At 38.7% G+C, this 19,671-nt stretch overlaps 1 protein-coding gene across 4 annotated transcripts in view; it reads left to right on the top strand.

Annotated features, from left to right (window-relative positions):
* The window catches only part of FHIP1A (FHF complex subunit HOOK interacting protein 1A), a 335,356-nt gene that overhangs the window by 78,672 nt on the left and 237,013 nt on the right, over window positions 1-19,671 (top strand). For 3 of the 4 annotated variants that reach the window (XM_053582802.1, XM_053582835.1, XM_053582843.1), the window contains exon 2: window positions 7,427-7,548. The exons of the other annotated variant lie outside the window; for it this stretch is intronic. The gene's annotated coding sequence lies outside the window, so the exon portion shown is untranslated. The remainder of the gene's footprint in view (window positions 1-7,426; window positions 7,549-19,671) is intronic. 4 annotated transcript variants of the gene reach the window in all.

Here is a 19,671-nt window from a genome sequence, read left to right on the forward strand (position 1 = left end):
TGAACTTGTAAACTTGCTAAGCAGAAGGTTTCTCAGGAAAGTGCTTGTCGCTGGAATCACTGCTGAAGTGGCTATCCACTTACCCAGTGTTCCAAAACCGGTCTCACTCTGCCCCTGAGTGTTAGGGCTACAAGGCGGCTCAGACCCCATCCTTAAGCTACTCAGTGTTCAGGTTAGCAGCTCCCACCTGATTCTAGCTCTGCCACCCTGAGAGCGGAGCTTGCCGGGGCAGATCACTCACAATGGGTCCCTGTGGCCCACAGCCAAACACTGTTAGCTCCTTCTGGCTCAGTGGCTCAGACTGGGGCCCTAGACAACGGCCAAAGTTCTCCACACTCCTGCTCAGGCTCTTCCCAAGGCAGTTCAACTGAGTGCCAAGTTCAAAGACACCAAAATAGTTCACAGGTAAGGCCTTTCCAGTTTGCAGTCTCGCTGCTACTGAACTTACCGTTGCGGGCGGGTTTAGACGGATTGAACACACGCGACCACTTGCCAGTTTTGCACTGTTTTTGTCCTCCTGCCTCTCTTAGAGTTTCATAGTTCTCTTTATAGAGATCTTTCACGACCTTTGTTAGATAAACTCCCAAATATTTCATCTTCTTTGGCACTACTGTGAACGGAATAGAGTCCTTAACTGTTTTTTTAGGTTGACTATTATTGGTATATGTAAAGGCTACCGATTTATGAATGTTGATATTGTAACCTGAGACATTGCTGTATTCCTTGATCCACTGCTAAGAGTTTTGTAGTCGAATCTCTGATGTTTTCCAGATATACAATCATATCATCTGTGAAAAGCAAATGTTTGATCTCTTCTGACCCTATATGGATACTCTTGATCATCTTTTCTTCCCTAATTGCAATGGCTGAGACTTCCATTACAATGTTAAAGAGCAGTGGAGACAATGGGCAGCCTCGTCTGGTTCCTGATCTGAGTGGAAATGATTTCAGTTTAACTCCATTCAATACGATATTGGCTGTGGGTTTGCTGTAGATGGCCTCTATTAGTTTAAGAAATGTCCCTTCTATACCAGTTTTCTTAAGTGTTCTGATCATGAAGGGATGCTGGATATTATCAAAAGCTTTTTCTGCATCAATTGAGGGAATCATATGGTCCTTGTTTTGTAATTTGTTTATGTGCTGAATTACACTTATAGATTTACGTGTATTAAACTAGCTTTGAGATCCTGGGATAAAACCGACTTGGTCATGATGCATAATTTGTTTGATATGTTGCAGGATTCTGTTTGTTAGGATCTTGTTGAATATTTTTGCGTCTATATTCATTAGTGATATCGGTCTATAATTTTCTTTTCTTACTGGGTCTTTTCCTGGTTTGGGGATCAGAGTGATGTTTGCTTCATTGAATGTGTTGGGTTGTTTTCCTTCTTTTTCTACATTGTGAAACAGGTTGAGTAATACAGGTACTAATTCCTCTTTAAAGGTTTGGTAGAATTCTGACGTGAATTCTAGTCCCGGGCTTGTCTTTTTAGGGAGATTTGGTATGGTTGATGCTATTTCAGAACTTTGTATTGGCCTGTTCAACATTTCCACTTGATTCTGGCTAAGTCTTGGAAGGTGACGTGCTTCCAAGTATTGGTCAATTTCCTTCAGATTTTCATATTTCTGAGAGTAAAGTTTCTTGTAATATTAAGGATTTTTTGAATTTCTGAGGAGTCTGGTGTTATTTTGTCTTTGTTATTTCTGATTGATGAGATTAGAGATTTTACTCCTTTTTTCCTGGTTAGGTTAGCCAAAGGTTTATCTATTTTATTGACCTTTTCAAAAAACCAACATTTTGATTATTGATCTGTTGTATAATTTTTTTGTTTTCAATTTCATTTAATTCTGCTCTAATTTTGGTTATTTCTTTTCTTCTACTGGGTTTGGCGTAGGAATATTGTTCCTTTTCCAGTTGCTTGAGATGTGCCATTAAGTTGTTAATTTCCTCTGTTTCAGTTCTCTTGAGGAAGGCTTGCAGTGCTATAAATTTCCCTCTTAGCACTGCCTTCGCGGTATCCCAGAGGTTCTGATAGTTCATGTCTTCATTGTCATTTTGTTCCAAAAATTTGGCAATTCCTTCTTGATCTCATCTCTGACCCAGCTATCATTCAGCATAAGGTTATTTAACTTCCATGTTTTTGTTTTGTTTTTGTATGCAGATTCCTGTTGTTAGTGAGTTCAAGTTTTATTCCATAGTGGTCCGAGAAGATGGAAGGAATAATTTCTATTTAAATTTACTGTGACTTGTGATCTAAGATGTGATCAATTTTGGTGTATGTTCTGTGGGCTGATGAGAAGTATGTGTATTCAGTTTTATTGGGATGAAATGTTTTGTTGATGTCTGCTAAATCCAAATGTTGGATTGTTAGGTTTAAATCTAAAATTTCTTTGCTCAGCTTCTCATTGGTGGATCTATCCAACACCGCCAAAGGAATGTTGAAATCTCCGACTATTATTGAGCTGGAGGAAATCAAGTTCTCATGTTAGAGTTTCTGTTATAAATTGAGGCACATTCTGGTTGGGTGCATAAATATTCATAATTGAAATCTCATCATATTTAGTATTTCCCTTTACAAATATGAAGTGGCCATTCTTATCCTTCCTTACTTTCGTTGGTTTAAAACCTATTGTGTCTGCAAATAGAATTGCAACACCTGCTTTTTTCTGATTACCATTTGCCTGAAATATGGACGACCATCCTTTCACTCTGAGTCTATATTTATCTTTTAAGGTTAGATGTGATTCTTGTATGCAGGAAATATCTGGCCTGAGTTTTTTGTATCCAGTCAGCCAAACTGTGCCTCTTTAGAGGACAGTTTAAGCCCTTCACATTAGTGGATATTATTGATAAGTCTGGTAAAATTTTGGGTATCGAGTTTTTCAAAAGTCCAGTGGACATTTTTAATCCTTTTGCCACTGTGGAAGTTGGAGTTTGATCAAAAGTTTCTGATTGAGTTTACTTTTGTGGTAGAGGATTGGGCTGGTCATTATGGAGGATAGGTTTGAGGATATCCTGAAGAGCTGGTTTGATTATGGCAAATTTCTTCTTCATATGAATGTCATTAAAATATTTAATTTCTCCATCATAAATGAAACTTAATTTAACTGGATACAGGATCCGGGGTTGAAAGTTATTTTGTTTTAGGAGATTGAAAGTTGATGACCACCGTCATCTGGCTTGAAAAGTTTCAGCAGAGAGATTTGCAGTCATTGTAATATTCTTCCCTTTGTAGGTAATGGATTTCTTTTCTTTTTTTTTTTTTTTTGTAGAGATAGAGTCTCACTTTATCACCCTCGGTAGAGTGCCGTGGCATCACACAGCTCACAGCAACCTCTAACTTTTGGGCTTAGGCGATTCTCTTGCCTCAGCCTCCCGAGCAGCTGGGACTACAGGCGCCCGCCACAACGCCCGGCTATTTTTATGTTGCAGTTTGGCCGGGGCTGGGCTTGAACCCACCACCTTCAGCATATGGGGCCGGCGCCTTACTCACTGAGCCACAGGCGCCGCCCGGTAATGGATTTCTTACGTCTGGCTGCTTTCAGAATTTTCTCCTTCATATTAACTTTAGTGAAGTTAATTATGATATGCCCAGGGGATGTTTTGTCTTATTCGTTTTGAGTCGTGCTGGGGTTCTGAATCTGTCTGCTATCTGAATTTCAGAATTTCTTTGCATTTCTGGAAAATTCTCTTTCATAATTTCACGGAGAAGGGCCTCTGTGCCTTGCGAGGCTACTTCATCACTTTCAGGGATTCCAAAGAGTCGGATATTAGCCTTCTTTGAATTATCCCAGAGCTCTCTGAGAGAATGACCCATTTCTTCTCTTTATTTGTCTTCCTCTTTGAGAGTTTGGGAGTGTTCAAAAGCTTTGTCTTCAATGTCATAAATTCTTTCTTCTGCTTGCTCCACTCTGTTACTGAGGGATTCTAGTGTATTTTTCAGATCTTTGAGGGCTGCAAATTTTTTGCTTCAGTGCATCAAAATCTTTGGTGGTTCTGTCTTAATTTGTTAAATTCTTGGGACAACTTCTGAATTTCTCCTCGAATTTCTAATTCCAGCTTTTGAATTGCTCCTTGAATTTCTAATTCCAAATTTTCCTCCATTTTATTTATCTTGTTTGCAATCCAAATTCTGATTTCGATTTCTGACATCTTGTCCAGCTGTTTATGAATGGGATCTTCAGTTACATCTACCATATCTTTGCTTGGGGTGGTTGATCTATTCTGGTTATTCATGTTGCCAGAGTTTTTCTGCTGATTCTGCCCCATGATTATTTTACACCATTTGACTTTTCCCCTGGAGCTTTGTCGAGGACCCATACAGTGCTACTGTGTGATAAACTAGGGAGCTGTTTGGTGTGGTGGGGCTAAAGTGGCTCTGTCTTGTTTTCAGCTCTTCTCTGTCCAACTCTAGTGAAACAGTTACTCTGGGTTGTAGTCTCAGCTGTGGAGAAATACCAGCAATTAAGTCACCCCACACCCCACAGGTAACAATTGGAAAAGGAAAATTGAACCTTCCTAAAGCCACACACCCAGGGCACCACTTGGATAGTCCTTGGTTGATTGGCTCAGTTCAGAATGTCCAAATCTATTGTCTCAGTCAGCACCTGTCTCAGGTGGGAGAGTTTAAAATGTCTCTGGCAACTAGACTGCAGGGTTCTGCTGACAACTCAAATATGACTTGCTCTGGTGCTCCATGAAAAGGAGAACCCACCCAGGAAATAGATTAGTCTGGGAATATTGATGCCTTTTTCCCCACCTTGCACCTCTGTGACACCCAGTCACTGATAATCCTGCAGGGCTGTGACCCAGTTGCCTCCACTGAGCAGATATTCCAGGGCTTTGTACCTCCCTGAATCACAAGGAAATCTAAGTCTGGTCAGCCAGGCCACTGCTGTCTTCCTCTGTCCAGCAAGGGGAGGTTAGGCCTGACAACCTCGGGCGCTTTATGGAGGCTAGGGGGTGTTCACTCAGTTCCAGCCCCACCCCTGATTGATGTTACTGACAGAATGGAACAACTTTGCCCCTGCTAAATTCCCCTTTAGAAGAGAAGCTGTTTTGAGTTCCCAGAACCTGCCCCTCAGGCCCTGTCTTTGCTCCTGCAGGTCTGTATTCGCAGCACGGTTTGCTGTCAGTTCTAGCTTCCTGCCTTCCTTTGTCTATAGGCTAACTGAGGACTGGGTGCGTTTTAGGCTCAGTAAAGCAGTCCTCTGGGTTAGCCTCGCGTTCAGAATCTCCCGGCTCTGCACATGTGTTTTGTAGTCCCCTTGCTCCACCCAGGCCAGTACTGCCTGAGGCAAACCCTTTATTCATGCAGCGTGTGTTTCCATCCCAGATTTGTTCTGTGGTGGTTGCCACCTGAGAAGATGCCCGGCCTCCTCTGGTTGCCCAGAGAGATAGGGGGTGTGACTTTGAAATATCTGTGGGAGAGCCCTATTGTTGCCAAAAATGGCTGTGCCTTGTGCCCGGGGCTCCAGCGTGGTTCCCTCTCAGCCGACCGTCCTCTCCTCACTCCCATGCCACAGAATCAGCACTGACGAGCTGCAGTCCCGGCCCTCGAGAAATCACCCAAGAATCTGGTCTCCTGAGGGACAGGCCTTCAGACCTCAGAGTGAGAGCGGAGGGGAATGTTGGGAACTCAGAATGGCTGGTAGAGAATATATACAGTTTTATACAGTTTTATGCCGGGCAGGAGAAGGCCATGGCACCCTAGTAGGGGAGGTAGGTCCAGTTTTTAGAAGGTCTCTCCCGTGGAGTGTAGAGGGAGGACCTTTGAACTCTGCTCGTTTGTTTGTTGGACACTTCGAGCCCTTCTCATGGGGGCGGTGACCCCTATCTGCTTGGTGATGGATTTTGTACCTTTTATTTGTACCCTTGGGGTCGCAGCTTGCCTCAGCGGGGTTGATGTGCATTCGTCAACCTTTTCTCTTGGTGCAGCTCTAATCCACCAGGTTACTTGCTAAATTCTGTCCTTTAACTCTTCTTTTGGATGGGAGCCTCTGTGGAAAGCTGGCTTCAGTCAGCCATCTTGTATCCACCACCCCCCCTTTTGTCCCTATTTATTGTTTTCTTAAAAAATATACTTTCTTAGAAATTTGATTTAGCTTCTACCTATTGTGATGTTGGATAATGGCTTCTTCCAGTTTCGTTTTAGCTTTTGCCTTTTGTACTGCTTAGTGTTAATCTTTTTAGATGTGTTATTGCTGTCTTGGACATCTCTAGCTTTTGTTCTATAAGAGGGCTGACAAATTTGCAGACTCATCCTAGAAAAAGTGCTATATACCTCATTGCTAAATAAAACTACAGTAACTTTGAAGTACTCCCCTTGGGAAGCTATGCATCTAGTCCGTCCTTCAAAGCAATTTTACAATGTTTTTTGTGGAATAACCATCAGAGCTGTCACCATATGAAGTCTGACAATTAGGTTCACGAATGTATGTTGGCAGCACTGTGCAAACAACTCAGTAAGTTTTCATAGCTTTGTATATCAGTGTCTCACAGCTCTATTCTTGTTGACTGTGTGGCAATGTCTTGTTTAATGGCCTTCATTATTGTTTGCTGCATGTTTTTGTGTGCCATATGATGACAGCTCTGATGGTATGGTCATTCCACAAAAAGAGTTCCAGAATTGCTATGAAGAGTGGACTAGGTGTTAGTGTCAGTGCATAGCTTCCCAAGGGGATTACTTTGAGATGACTGTACTGATAATCAGCAATGAGGTACGTAGCTCTTTTTCTAGGATGAGTTTGTGAACTTAATTGTCAGATACTGTACATTTCTTCAAGGTAGGATAATCCCCCTTTTGCTTCAAACTCATGTTTTTCTGATTGTATAATAGAGATTAACCCATGCCTTTGTGTTATGAAGTTAAGCTTGCCAGTTAGGCCTGATTATGGCATATACATGTCTAAAACCAAAGTTGACTTTGCTTATGGGGTGGCAAAAACCTGAACTTTCAGGTATTACTAGGTACCAGGAATATTTGGGAGTATTGTACATTTTTGAAAGTTGTTTATAAAAGTTATTTGTGAGTCTTTCTTTGTTATTTCATGTTATATTATCTGTTATCATTATTATCTTAATATAATACTGTTGGTTCAAGGATGTGTATTAGTTTCACATATTTTTCCTCTTCCAAGGAAATATACAATTACTTGACATCTCTTAGAAGATGGAAGAATCCCTCTCTGTTTTCTGTTACTCAGCAGGAGTTTCTCAATTTTGGCTAGTGTTCAGATTTCCAAATAAAGATTTGGTGTTTGCTTACTTATTTACTTATTCTGAGATAAAGACAAATGCAGTCTGAGGAGAACCTACTCAGTGTACAACAAATAGTGGTAAATTGGCAGGGTGGGAAAAAATTGAGAAAGATTGAATTTTGCAGTTTATTAATGACTGTGGGACACATTTCATTCCTTTCTGTAGATTTTGAAAATCTTCTGGAGGTTTCCAGCAGAGCCAAATGTTGGAGAAATCTTTTCCGCTTCCCCAACGTGTGAAGTGAGCAAATACCAGCCCCGTGGTAGGCCTGAAGAGCGCAATCACAGGTAATGTCTTCTTTTCTTATTACTATTGATATGTGTTCAAATGTTCAATAATATATTTTTTTAAAACAAGTGCACTTTAGCTTACACATCCAAGTGAACATTATCTTGTTTAAAACAATCTTTTTGAGAGGCTACACTACCTCTGTCCTCTACTCAAAGCATTTAAAAAGTCATCTGTTAGAAACTGCATCTTGATAGCATTCTCTTAAGCATCTTCCTTTATGTGGTGGCAAATCTCAACCCTTTAAATGTGTATTTGGGAAATAGGCTGAATTCATTTACAGCTTGGATGATGAATCTGAGGTATTTAATTTTGATTAAGAACAAGAAAGTGGGGCACAGTAGCTGAGGTCAGTAATCCTAGCACTCTAGGAGGTAAGGCCAGGAGGATTGTTTGAGCTCGAGAGACCAGCCTGAGCAAGAATAAGATTCTGTCTATACAAAAAATATGACATATTAACTGGTTTTACAGTGCAGTGGTGCACAACCATAGTCACAGCTACATGGGAGGCTGAAACAGGAGGATCACTTGAGCCCAAGAATGTGAGGCTGCAGTGAGCTATCATGACACTATTATGCTGTAGCCTGGGCAACAGAGTGGGATCCTATCTAAAAAGAAACAAACAAAGAGTGATAGTAAGGAAACCAGTTTTTCTTTTTGTAATTTGTATGTGTTTGAAGGGTCATACACTGTATTGAAAATTAATTCTAAGAAGAAATTACTCTGAGTTTCAAATAATGGTAGTATTGTTAAAATAATTGGTCAGGCTTTGTAGTTTACAGAGAAGCATACATTATTTATTTGTTGTATAAATGTTGGTATTCTTATTAAAATCAGTCAACAATCAGTCAATCTCTCATTTATTGTAGAAAGGTTCCTGTATTAATCAGATTAAAGAAAATGAGCTAAACTTCCTTATAAAGCAGCGGTTCTCAGTCTGTAAGATGGCTACCCACAGGAACTATAATAAAGGGCTGCGGCATTAGGAAGGTTGAGAACCACTGTTATAAGGTATATACCTCTATTTGTCTCTTATAAATGATCCCCTGAGGAAGTGTTTTGCAGTGTTTCTCACAATGTTATTAGAGTGCTTGTTAAAAAAATACATTGTATGTCTAGGCCCCAAACTAGTGTATCAGAATCAGAATGGCTTGGGCAGGGCTTGAGAATCTGCATTTTACAAGTGTCACTAAAGATTGACATGCTGTTGCAGTAAAATCAGACCTCTCCTTTATCACTTAATCTTTACGTGTGTGGTATATACTGGGGGTGCCAGAAAAGGCATACACGTTATAAGAGATGTTATCTATGTACTATATACTATATTATGTATGTACTTTGAGCACCTCTTGTAATTACAGAAGTCAAATGTGACTTGTATTTATCTTTTGTTATTGGCATATATTGAGTATTACAATTTTAATACAGTCTTTTCCTTTCTTAAAATTTATATACTTTTTTTGGCACCCTCTGTATTCACATACACATATTTTAATTCCAGTTGTAGAGTAATTTACTTGATTTTGGCTTTGAATAAAACAATGGCAATGTGAGGTGGAGCAAGATGGTGGCCGAGTAACAGCTTCCCTGCAACTGGGCATGGTGAGTCCGGGAGATAAGACTGGCTGGTGGGATCTGCCTATAATCATCCCGTTGAGGATACAGGGAGTCAGCAAGGGACTTCTGGATTCCAAGAGGAGGACAAAAACAGTGGAAAACTGGCAAGTGGTTGTGTGTGTTCGATCGATCTAATCCTGCCAGCAGCTGTAAGTACAAGCAGCAGTGAGACTGCAAACCAGAAAGGCCTTACCAGTGAACTGTTTCGGTGTTTTTGGACTTGGCACTCAGTTGAACTGCCTTGGGGAGAGCTTGAGCAGGAGTGCGGAGAAATTTGGGCTTTGTCTAGGGCCCCAGACTGAGCCACTGAGCCAGACGGAGCTAATAGTGTTTGGCTGTGGGCTGCAGGGAGCCATTGTGAGAGAACTGCCCTGCAAGCTCCGCCCTAAGGCTCACAGAGCAAGGATCTGGTGGGAGCTAGTAACCTAGTGACTGAGCAGCCAAAAGGCAAGATCTGAGCTGCCTTACAGCCTTAACCTTCAGGGGCCAGGGTGAATTGGCTGGTGATCTAAGACTGAAACTGGACCCACACCTTTCACCATTAACTAAGATAGACTCTCACTGGATAAAAGATTTAAACTTAAGACATGAAACTATAAAAATACTTGAAGAAAGTGCAGGGAAAACTCTTGAAGGAATCGGCCTGGGTGAATATTTTATGAGGAGGACTCCCCAAGCAATTGAAGCAGTATCAAAAATACACTACTGGGACCTGATCAAACTAAAAAGCTTCTGCACAGCCAAGAACACAGTATGTAAAGCAAGCAGACAGCCCTCAGAATGGGAGAAAATATTTGCAGGTTATACCTCCTTTATAGGTCTAATAACCAGAATCCACAGAGAACTCAAATGTATTAGCAAGAAAAGAACACGTGATCCCATCTCAGGGTGGGCAAGGGACTTGAAGAGAAACTTCTAAAGAAGACAGACGCACAATCTACAAACACATGAAAAAAAGCTCATCATCCTTAATCATCAGAGAAATGCAAATCAAAACTACTTTGAGATATCACCTAACCCCAGTAAGAGTAGTCCACATAACAAAATCCCAAAACCAGAGATGTTAGCGTGGATGTGGAGAAAAGGGCACACTTCTACACTGCTGGTGGGAATGCCCACTAATACGTTCCTTCTGGAAGGATGTTTGGAGAATTCTTAGAGACCTAAAAATAGACCTGCCATTCGATCCTATAATTCCTTTACTAGGTTTATACCCAGAAGACCAAAAATCACAATATAACAAAGACATCTGTACCAGAATGTTTATTGCATCCCAATTTATAATTGCTAAGTCATGGAAGAAGCCCAAGTGCCCATCGACCCACGAATGGACTAGCAAATTGTGGTTCATGTATACCATGGAATATTATGCAGCCTTAAAGAAAGATGAAGACTTTACCTCTTTCATGTTTACATGGATGGAGCTGGAACATATTCTTCTTAGCAAAGTATCTCGGGAATGGAAGAAAAAGTATCCAATGTACTCAGCCCTACTATGAAGCTGATTTATAGCTTTCACATGAAGTCTATAACCCAACTATAGCACAAGACTATGAGGAAAGGGCCAAGGAAGGGGAAGGGAGAGGGGAGGTTAGGGTGGGGGGAGAGTAATGGTGGGGCCACACCTATGGTGCATATTAGAATGGGTACAGGTGAAACTTACTAAAGGCAGAATACAAATGTCTACATACAATAACTAAGAAAATGCCATGAAGGCTACGTTGAACAGTTTGATGAGAATATTTCAGATTGTGTATGAAACCCGCACATTGTACCCCTTGATTGCACTAATGTACACAGCTATTATTTAACAATAAAAGAAAAAAGAAAACAATGACCATGTTTTGGGGATACTATTTTGACACAGAGTTTTGTTCTCAAGTAGCTTGTTACTAGCTCAAATAGAGAATGTAATTAAATAAAACTGTGCTTTAAATTTTATGTCTAAATTTGAAGTGGATGTATTTTTCCTTGGATACAAATGGGTAAATCTACTTTTGACACCTAGATGCCAAATACTAAATTTTGTCAAATATTTGCTTTTCAAATATTCTAATAAGTTGAACCTCAGGTGTGTTAATCAAGTTGAGGATAATAGAAATGGATAATAGTAGGCATTGGAGACCCCTGGGGTCTATGTTGCACTACACTTAGCATCCAGCCCAGCATTTTTCCAGTAAATATCAGGCTGAAATTTGTGGTACAATTTATGATTCAAACAGACAAAATGCTTTCTTTCTAGAAACCTGAGATTTTGTGAATGTCTTTTGAATCCTGTAAATGAAAGGGAATATTAACATGAAATGAAGCAATAGCTTTTCATAAGAAATTATTTTCATTACATTCTTGTAATTCCATGTACATTGTTTAGTAATTATTCCTATAAATTTATTAATTTTATAGAATATAAGCTTTTTGTATACAGAATTTTCTTTTAGGTATTTTCATTTCTACAAATAAGTTATCCTTTATTTTAAATGATATACATATATATATATATAAAATAGCAGTTTGTATGTATTAGTATTAAAAGCTACTTTTAGAAAAAATGTGACTGTGGGTTTGTTAGTTAAAGCTATTAAGATCAAATTCTTGTTTCTGTATTAAAATATATAATTTATGTGTATGAAATATTGCATTAAGTTTATACTTCAAAAATTGTGGTAAAATACATATAACAAAAGAATTTGCTATCTTGACCATTTTCAAGTGTATATACAGTTCAGTGGGATTAAGTAAATTCACATTGTTGTGCAACTGTCTACCACCATCTATCTCCAGAACTCGTTTCTTCTTGCAGAACTGAAACTTTATACCTATTGAACACTAACTCCCCATTTTCCCCTCCTCCTAGTTCTTGGCGACCACATCATTCTACTTTCTATCTGTATGAATTTAACTACTCTAGATTGCCTTATATAGTATTTGTCTTTTCTGACTGACTTATTTTACTTAGCGTATGTCCTCAAGGCTCATCCATATTACATCATGTGTCAGAATTTCCTTCCTTTTAAAGGCTGAATAATACTTTATTGTAAGTATATGTCATTTCGTTTGTCCATCCATTCATTCACTGGTTGCTTGACTGTTGGAAATAATATGGCTCTGTACAAGTATCTCTTTGAGCCTCCACTCTCTCTTCTTTTGGGTATGTATCTAGAAGTAGAATTGTTAGATCACAGGATAATTCTATGTGTAATTTTTTTTAGGAATTACAATGTTTTCCATAATGGCTGTACCATTTTACATTCCCACCAGCATTGCACAAGAATCCGGTTTCTCAACATCTTTGTCAGCACTTGCTATTTTATGTGTTTTCATAGTAGCCATCCTGATGGTATAAGGTGGTATCTTGTGGTTTTGATTTGCATTTCCCTAATGATTAATGATGTTGAGCATCTTTTCATATGCTTTTTGGCCATTTGTCTGTCTTCTTTGGAGAAGTGTCTGTTTCAGGTCCTTTGCTGTTTTAAAATTATTTAAAATGGATTAGTTGTCTTTTTATTATTGAGTTCTCTGTTTATCTGCATGTTGTTCAGATGTAGGATTTGCAAATATCTTCTTCCATTTTGTGTTGCCTTTTCAATCTATTTATTGATTGTGTCTGGTGATGCCCAGAAGTTTTAAATTTTGGTCTAGTCCAATTTATTTATTTTTACTTTTGTTGTCTGCACTTTTGGCATCATACTCAAGAAATCATTGCCAAATCCAGTATCATGAAGGTTTTTCCATATTTTTTTCTTCTAAGACTTTTAAAGTTTTAGTTTTTATGGTTATTAGAACTTTGATCCATTTTCAGTTAATTTTTATATATAAGGTAAGGGCTCATCTTCATTCTTTTGCAATACTGCTAAAGACAGTTTAGGATAAGGAAAAGAGAAGTGGACATTCATAAATAACTGTGTTGTAACTATGTAGAGGTTGCCATAAAGTCCCATTTCCAATTAAGGTATTTCAGAAACAAAAAGATATTGCATAAATTTGAAATTTTAGACTGAGATTTAATAATTGTAACTATGCATAGAGCCTATGTTTAAGTTTTATCTTAGTCACTTAGTGGATAGGCTTTTTATTTTATTTTATTAAATAATAAACACACAGATCATGTATACATTAATGCATTTATGGGGTACAATATGCTGATTTCATATAGAATTAGGAATGCTTATATCACACTGATTAATATATACCTTATCTTGTTTACTTAATTATTGTGTTAAGACATTTATACTCTATACTTAATAGATCCGACATATACCCTTGCATTATACATTATAGGTGTGATCCCACCATTCACCCTCCCTCCATCTGACCTCTACCCTCCCCACCCATTCCCCCCTCCCCCACAGACTTTCTTCATCCTGGGCCATAGTTGTGATATATTCTTCATGTGAAAGTGTGAGTGATTGTAAATTGGTTTCATAATAGTATGAGTACATTGGATATTTTTTCTTCCATTTTTAAGATACTTTACTAAGTAGGGTATGTTCCAGCTCCATCTATGTAAACATAAAGGAGGTAAAGTCTCTATCTTTTTTAAGGCTGAATAATATTCCATAATATACATATAGCACAATTTACTAATCCATTCATGGGTCAGTGGGCACTTGGGCTTCTTCCATGACTTGGCTATTATGAATTGATCTGCAGTGAACAATCTGGTGCAAATATCTTTGTTATAAAGTGATTTTTAGTCTTTTGTATATACACCTAGTAGAGGAATTGCAGGATCAAATGGCAGGTCTACTTTTAGATCCCTGAGTATTCTCCATACTTCTTTCCAAAAGGGATGTATTAGCTTGCACTACCACCAGCAGTGCAGAAGTATTCCCTTTTCTGCACTGGATAAGGGTTTTTAAATTTGGGATTTGATTCTGATGAACTCTAAGTTTTTTTTTTTTTTGAGACTGAGTTTCATTATGCCACCCTTGGTAGAGTATTGTGGCATCATAGCTCACAGCAACATCCAACTTTTGGGCTAAAGTGATTCTCTTGCCTCAGCCTCCCAAGTAAGTGGGACTACAGGCACCCACTACAATGCCTGGCTATTTTTGTTGCAGTTGTCATTGTTGTTTTAGCTGGCCCAGGTTGTGTTCGAACCCACCAGCCTCAGTGTATGTGGCTGGTGCTGTAACCACTGTGCTACGGGCGCCAACCCGAACTCTGAGTTTTATCTTAAGGTAGGGGTGTATATGTGTGTGTGTGTGTGTGTGTGTGTGTTTGTTTTAGGGCTTTTCTAAGTTAACTCTGACCAATGAGAAATCCTCTCAGATTTTAGGGAGCTTTAATTTTAATGTCTTAAGAAGAATCAACACTTTTATGGTAAAAAATACCACTTTTATGGTAAAAAATAATGAATCCTGGGGAAATTCTTTTTGAACCAGTGACTGGTCTGTATAGAAAAAGTTGTTGGGGAACCTGTTCTTGCCTCTAGGTGTAGAAAGCAGTAGGTGTGTTTACAGAAGATATTTACATCAGTTTTGAAAAGGTCAAAAACCAAATATTGTGCCTTAGATGTGAGGTTGTTTTGAGGGAGGCAGGAGTGTGCTGTGGTTTGTAGATTATAAAAGCAAACATATTGCGTTTCCCCGAAAATAAGACAGTGTCTTATTTTAAGGTGTGCTCCCAAAGATGCGCTAGGTCTTATTTTCAGGGGACATCAAGTAGGTCTTATTTTCGGAGGATGTCTTATTTTCGAGGAAACAGGGTATGTAACTAAGGAGAAAGCCTGGGCACAATACTAAGAAGATGGAGGGAACAGCTTTCGTAGCTACAGGACTAAATTGGATAGTGAAAGCCTCCAACACTTAGGTGTATTACTTCCTTCAGAGGAAATGATACCAAAAAGGGGTTGGAAAGTGGTCTCTCTAGGGTTGAAGACAGTATGATATAAAATGTGTATGATGGTCCTGAGGAGATGCTGTCAGTGGAATTCATCCTTTATGAATTCTCAGAACAGTAAGACAGATAGCAAGCAGATAGAGGCAATTACGGATATTCTGAACTGTTGAGTGAATTGTATATTTGAATATACTATTTCAGGGTTAAGAGCTGTCTACCTGAAAAAAGAATAGCAGTTATATAGCATCCTTAGAATGCCGTCCTTTCCAATGTAATGCTGGGAATGTCTAGTCATTCAGATTTGGGTTAGTGAGTGAGAACGTTTCTCTGTGTCTTCCCAGGCTTTGTCTGAGACCAGTGGGAAGACATTTTCAAAGGTAGTTTTAAGTAAAAATCTAGGTTCAAGACTGATTTGAGACTAGACTGAGTAATTATGTAAGACAGAAAGATACATGAGGAATGACTTGTTATGGTCAAATAATCAAACCAGCTGCATAATGCCATGAATCTTAAATTTGTTCATTTTGCACACATTTTCCATAATTTTAAAGATTTTTAAATCATATTCCACATCTAGCTTCTTGTGCAAATTTAGCCTTTTTATTTCTTCAGCCATTTTTTTCTCTTCACATGTTCTGTGACCCTTATAATTTCACTCTAACTGCATTTAGATCTTTTCCAGTTTTAATATATGTTCTTATTGACAAGAATGACTCAAAATAAATGTATATAATTTGTGTGTGTTTGTTTTCTGTTTCATTTATATTATTATTATTTTTATTATTTCTGAAACACCATGCCTTGTCTTTAAGCATACAGGGTTACACTGAACTGAAGTACTCAGAGAAAAGTCTCTAAGGAATCTAGTCCAGATTAAGGCTTCTCAAAAAGTTTGCTTCCCAGATGAACAGCATTAATCTCACCTGAGAACCTGTTAAAAATGTCAATTCTTGGGCAGAATTGGAAACTCTGAGGGTGGAGCTCAAATATTTCTATGTAACAAGCTCTTCTGGTAATTCTGATGCATTTATAATACAAGTTCAAACTGCTCTACATACACTTATTAATTATGTGCTATTTTCAAATCAATCGTTTTCTCTAGCTCTTGGTCTCTTGAGCATATAGACTAGGGTTTCTCAAACTTTGTGTGCACATGAATAGTCCTGTGAGCTTTTGAAAAGAATTTCAAGAAGCAGTGAATTTCTCCTGACTTTATTCATGAGATTTTGATTCAATAGGTCTTGTATGACTCAGTTTGTGTGTATTTCATCGAGCTCTCCAAAATAGTTCTATGATCTGGATAAGATGTCTCTTGGTTTCCAGAGAATTGATGTGATTTAAAATGGCTTTTCTGGGTTTAGTAACTTAAAACTTAGGGCCAGATATTTATTTGCAAAATTCAATTTGGATTATTTTTCATCAAAGCCATATTATGTTCTGATTTCTTTCCTTAAAAATATGTATGATTCTTTCTTCTTACCTACTCTATATGATATTTTTCTGAGGTTCACCCTGCTTGGTAAAGCAGTTCACTCACTAAAAGATCTTTCTAACCCTTACAAACTTGGAGATTTCATTATGCAGTTCTTCCAGGTAACTCATAGACATGGTAAACTTCAAAACATTGGTTCTAGGGAATGTCACTTCTTATTGAGATGTGTCTTTTTGTCTCTACCCTTCATTTGGAGTCTCTAAGCTTGTTCCCTATGAATGATGGTATGTTTCTCTCTTCTCAGAGCCATTCATATTTTTGATTTTTTTCTTTGGTTTCAATGATACATCCTTTTTAGAATTCTTGTTTGTGAGTCATCCTCTTGTCTCCTTCTCAGTCTTTTTTTCTTCTTAGATGTAGGAGTATTTTTTTCCTTCCCATCTCACCTAGATGTTCTTCCCTCAGAACCTGCTTCTTTGCATCTGCCAGATCTTTGCTCAGATGTCATCTTAACATCACTCTCTATAAAGTAGCCTGACTTTCACAGCACTCTCTGGGGCTTGAGCCCTGTATCAACTACTGACTGGATGTCTCATAGTCAGGTGGGTTAACATATCTGAAAATGAACTCACTGTTCTCCCCTGAAATCTGTGCCTCCTTTTGTGTTCCCTGTCTTCGTGACTAGCATCATTGTCACCTATCAACCAAATGTAGCTAATATTTATTAGGTGTTTTCTATGTGCCAGGCACTATTTCTAAGACCTTTCATGCAACTCCTTATAAAACCCTTTCAGATAGATTCCATAATTTTTCCCATTGTACAAATGAGAAACCAAAGTACATAGAGTATATGAAATTTTCAGAAGATGATACAACTGTTAATTGGTGGGGATGGAATTTAATCCAGGTTGTCTGGTTCTCGAGCATGTAGTCCTGATCACTGCTTTTTGCTGCCTTCCTTTCAAGAAGACTTGGTAGAAGTCTAGGATTGCCCTACTTCATCTTCTTCCTCCCTGCATAGCTACTAGGGACTCTTGAGTCTACCTACCAGATCTCTCAGAAAACCACACTTTTTTTTTTTTTTTTTGAGTCAGAGTCTCAGTCTGTCACCCTGGGTAGAGTGTTGTGGTGTCATAGCTCATAGCAATCTCAAATTTTGGGGTTTGAGCAGCTGGCTTGCCTTCACCGTGGTCACTGAGCCTGGGCCACTGCTCCCATTACCGGGCCACTGCTCCGCCTCCTCCATGCTGCTGGATCCTCTGTCAGCGCCATTTTTAAACCTTTGTACCTCTGGAGCCAGTGGCTGCGGGGAAAGAACCAGCGAGGAAGGCGCGTCCCGAGGGATATGCGGCTGCAGAAGGAGGGAGTGGCGGCGGAGCTGCTGCTAAGACTTCACCAGAGTCACTGATCCACCAGGATTGGACAAGAACCAGCTGAATACAAGACAGAGCAACCTAACTACACCATACCAAGCAGGTTTCCTCAGCCTCAGACTGTAATACTGTACAGGTCCTTTGCAAAGCTAAAGGGGAAAAAGCTGCAGTCATCAGTCCCGGATCCTTAACAAACCACAACTCCAGGAAACCCCAATCCAATTTCACCTTACCTGACCACCTAGCTTACAGTGAAAAACAATCATGAGGCAGAATCAGTGGAAAAACTCTGGCAACATAAATAATCAGAGTAGATCAACTCCCCCAACAAACAATAAAGCAGACACAGCACAAGATCCCATTCACAAACAAATGGCTGAGATTTCAGAAATTGAGTTCAGAGTTTGGATAGCAAATAAGATCAGAATGGAGGAAATGGTGGAATTAGAATTCAAAGCAGAAATTTAAAAGATGTCTCCAGAATTCAATGAATTTAAAGACAAAATGACCAAAGATTTTGACACATTGAAGCAAGATTTTGCAGCCCTCAAAGATCGAAAAAAATACAGTAGAATCCCTCAGTAACAGAATGCAGCAGGCAGAAGAAAGGATCTCTGACATTGATGACAAAGCTTTTGAATGCTCCCAAATGCTCAAAGAGGAAAAATAGTGGAGAACAAAAATGGATCTTCTCTCAGAGAGCTCTGGGATAATTTGAAGAGATCTAATATTCGCCTTATAGGAATACCTGAAAGTGATGAGGTTGCTGCAAAGGTTACAGATGCTTTGCTTCATGAAATAATTAAAGAGAACTTTCCATACATGCCAAGAGATTCTGAAATTCAGATAGCAGACAGTTTTAGAACACTGGCATGACTCAACCCAAATAAAAATTGTCATAGACACATTATAATTAACTTCTCTAAAGTTAATATGAAGGAGAAAATTCTGAAAACAGCCAGATGTAAGAAAACCATAACATACAAGGGGAAGAACATTAGAATGACTTAGATCTCTCTGCTGAAACCTTTCAAGCCAGAAGAGGGTGGTCATTGACTTTTAATCTCCTTAAACAAAATAACTTTCAACCCAGGATCCTGTATCCAGCTAAACTGAGTTTCATCTATGATGGAGAAATTAAATACTTTAATGACATTGACATGTTGAAGAAATTTGCCAGAACTAAACCAGCTCTTCAGGACATTCTCAGACCTATCCTCCATAATGAACAACACAATCCTCCACCATCACAGTAAACTCACTCAGAAATGTTTGATCAAATTCCAACTTCCATAGTGGCAAAAGGATTAAAAATGTCCACTGGGCTTTCAAAAAATTTGATACCCAAAACTCTATCTGGCTTATCATTACTCTCAATTAAAGTGAATGGCTTAAATTGCCCTCTAAAGAGACACGGGTTGGCCCACTAGATAAAAAAACTCAGGCCAGACATCTGCTGCATTCAAGAATCTCACCTTACTTTAAAAGATAAACATAGATTCAGGGTGAAGGGACCGTCATCTATAATTCAGGCAAATGGAAATCAGAAAAGCAGGTGTTGCAATTTTATTCAAAAATACAATAGGCCTTAAACCAATTAAAGTAAGAAAAGATAATGATGGTCACTTCTTATTTGTTAAGGGCAACACTCAACATGATGAGATTTTAATTATCAACATTTATGCACCCAATCAGAATGTGCCTCAATTTATAAGAGAAACTCTAACTGACATGAGCAACTTGATTTTCCCCAGCATCGTAATTGTTCCAGACTTTAACACCCCTCTGGCAGTGTTGGATGGATCCTCAAAACAGAAGCTAAGCAAAGAAATTTTAGAATTAAACTTAACCATTCAATA

The sequence above is a fragment of the Nycticebus coucang genome, chromosome 1, assembly GCF_027406575.1.
Source record: "Nycticebus coucang isolate mNycCou1 chromosome 1, mNycCou1.pri, whole genome shotgun sequence".
NCBI classification, from domain to species: domain Eukaryota; kingdom Metazoa; phylum Chordata; class Mammalia; order Primates; family Lorisidae; genus Nycticebus; species Nycticebus coucang.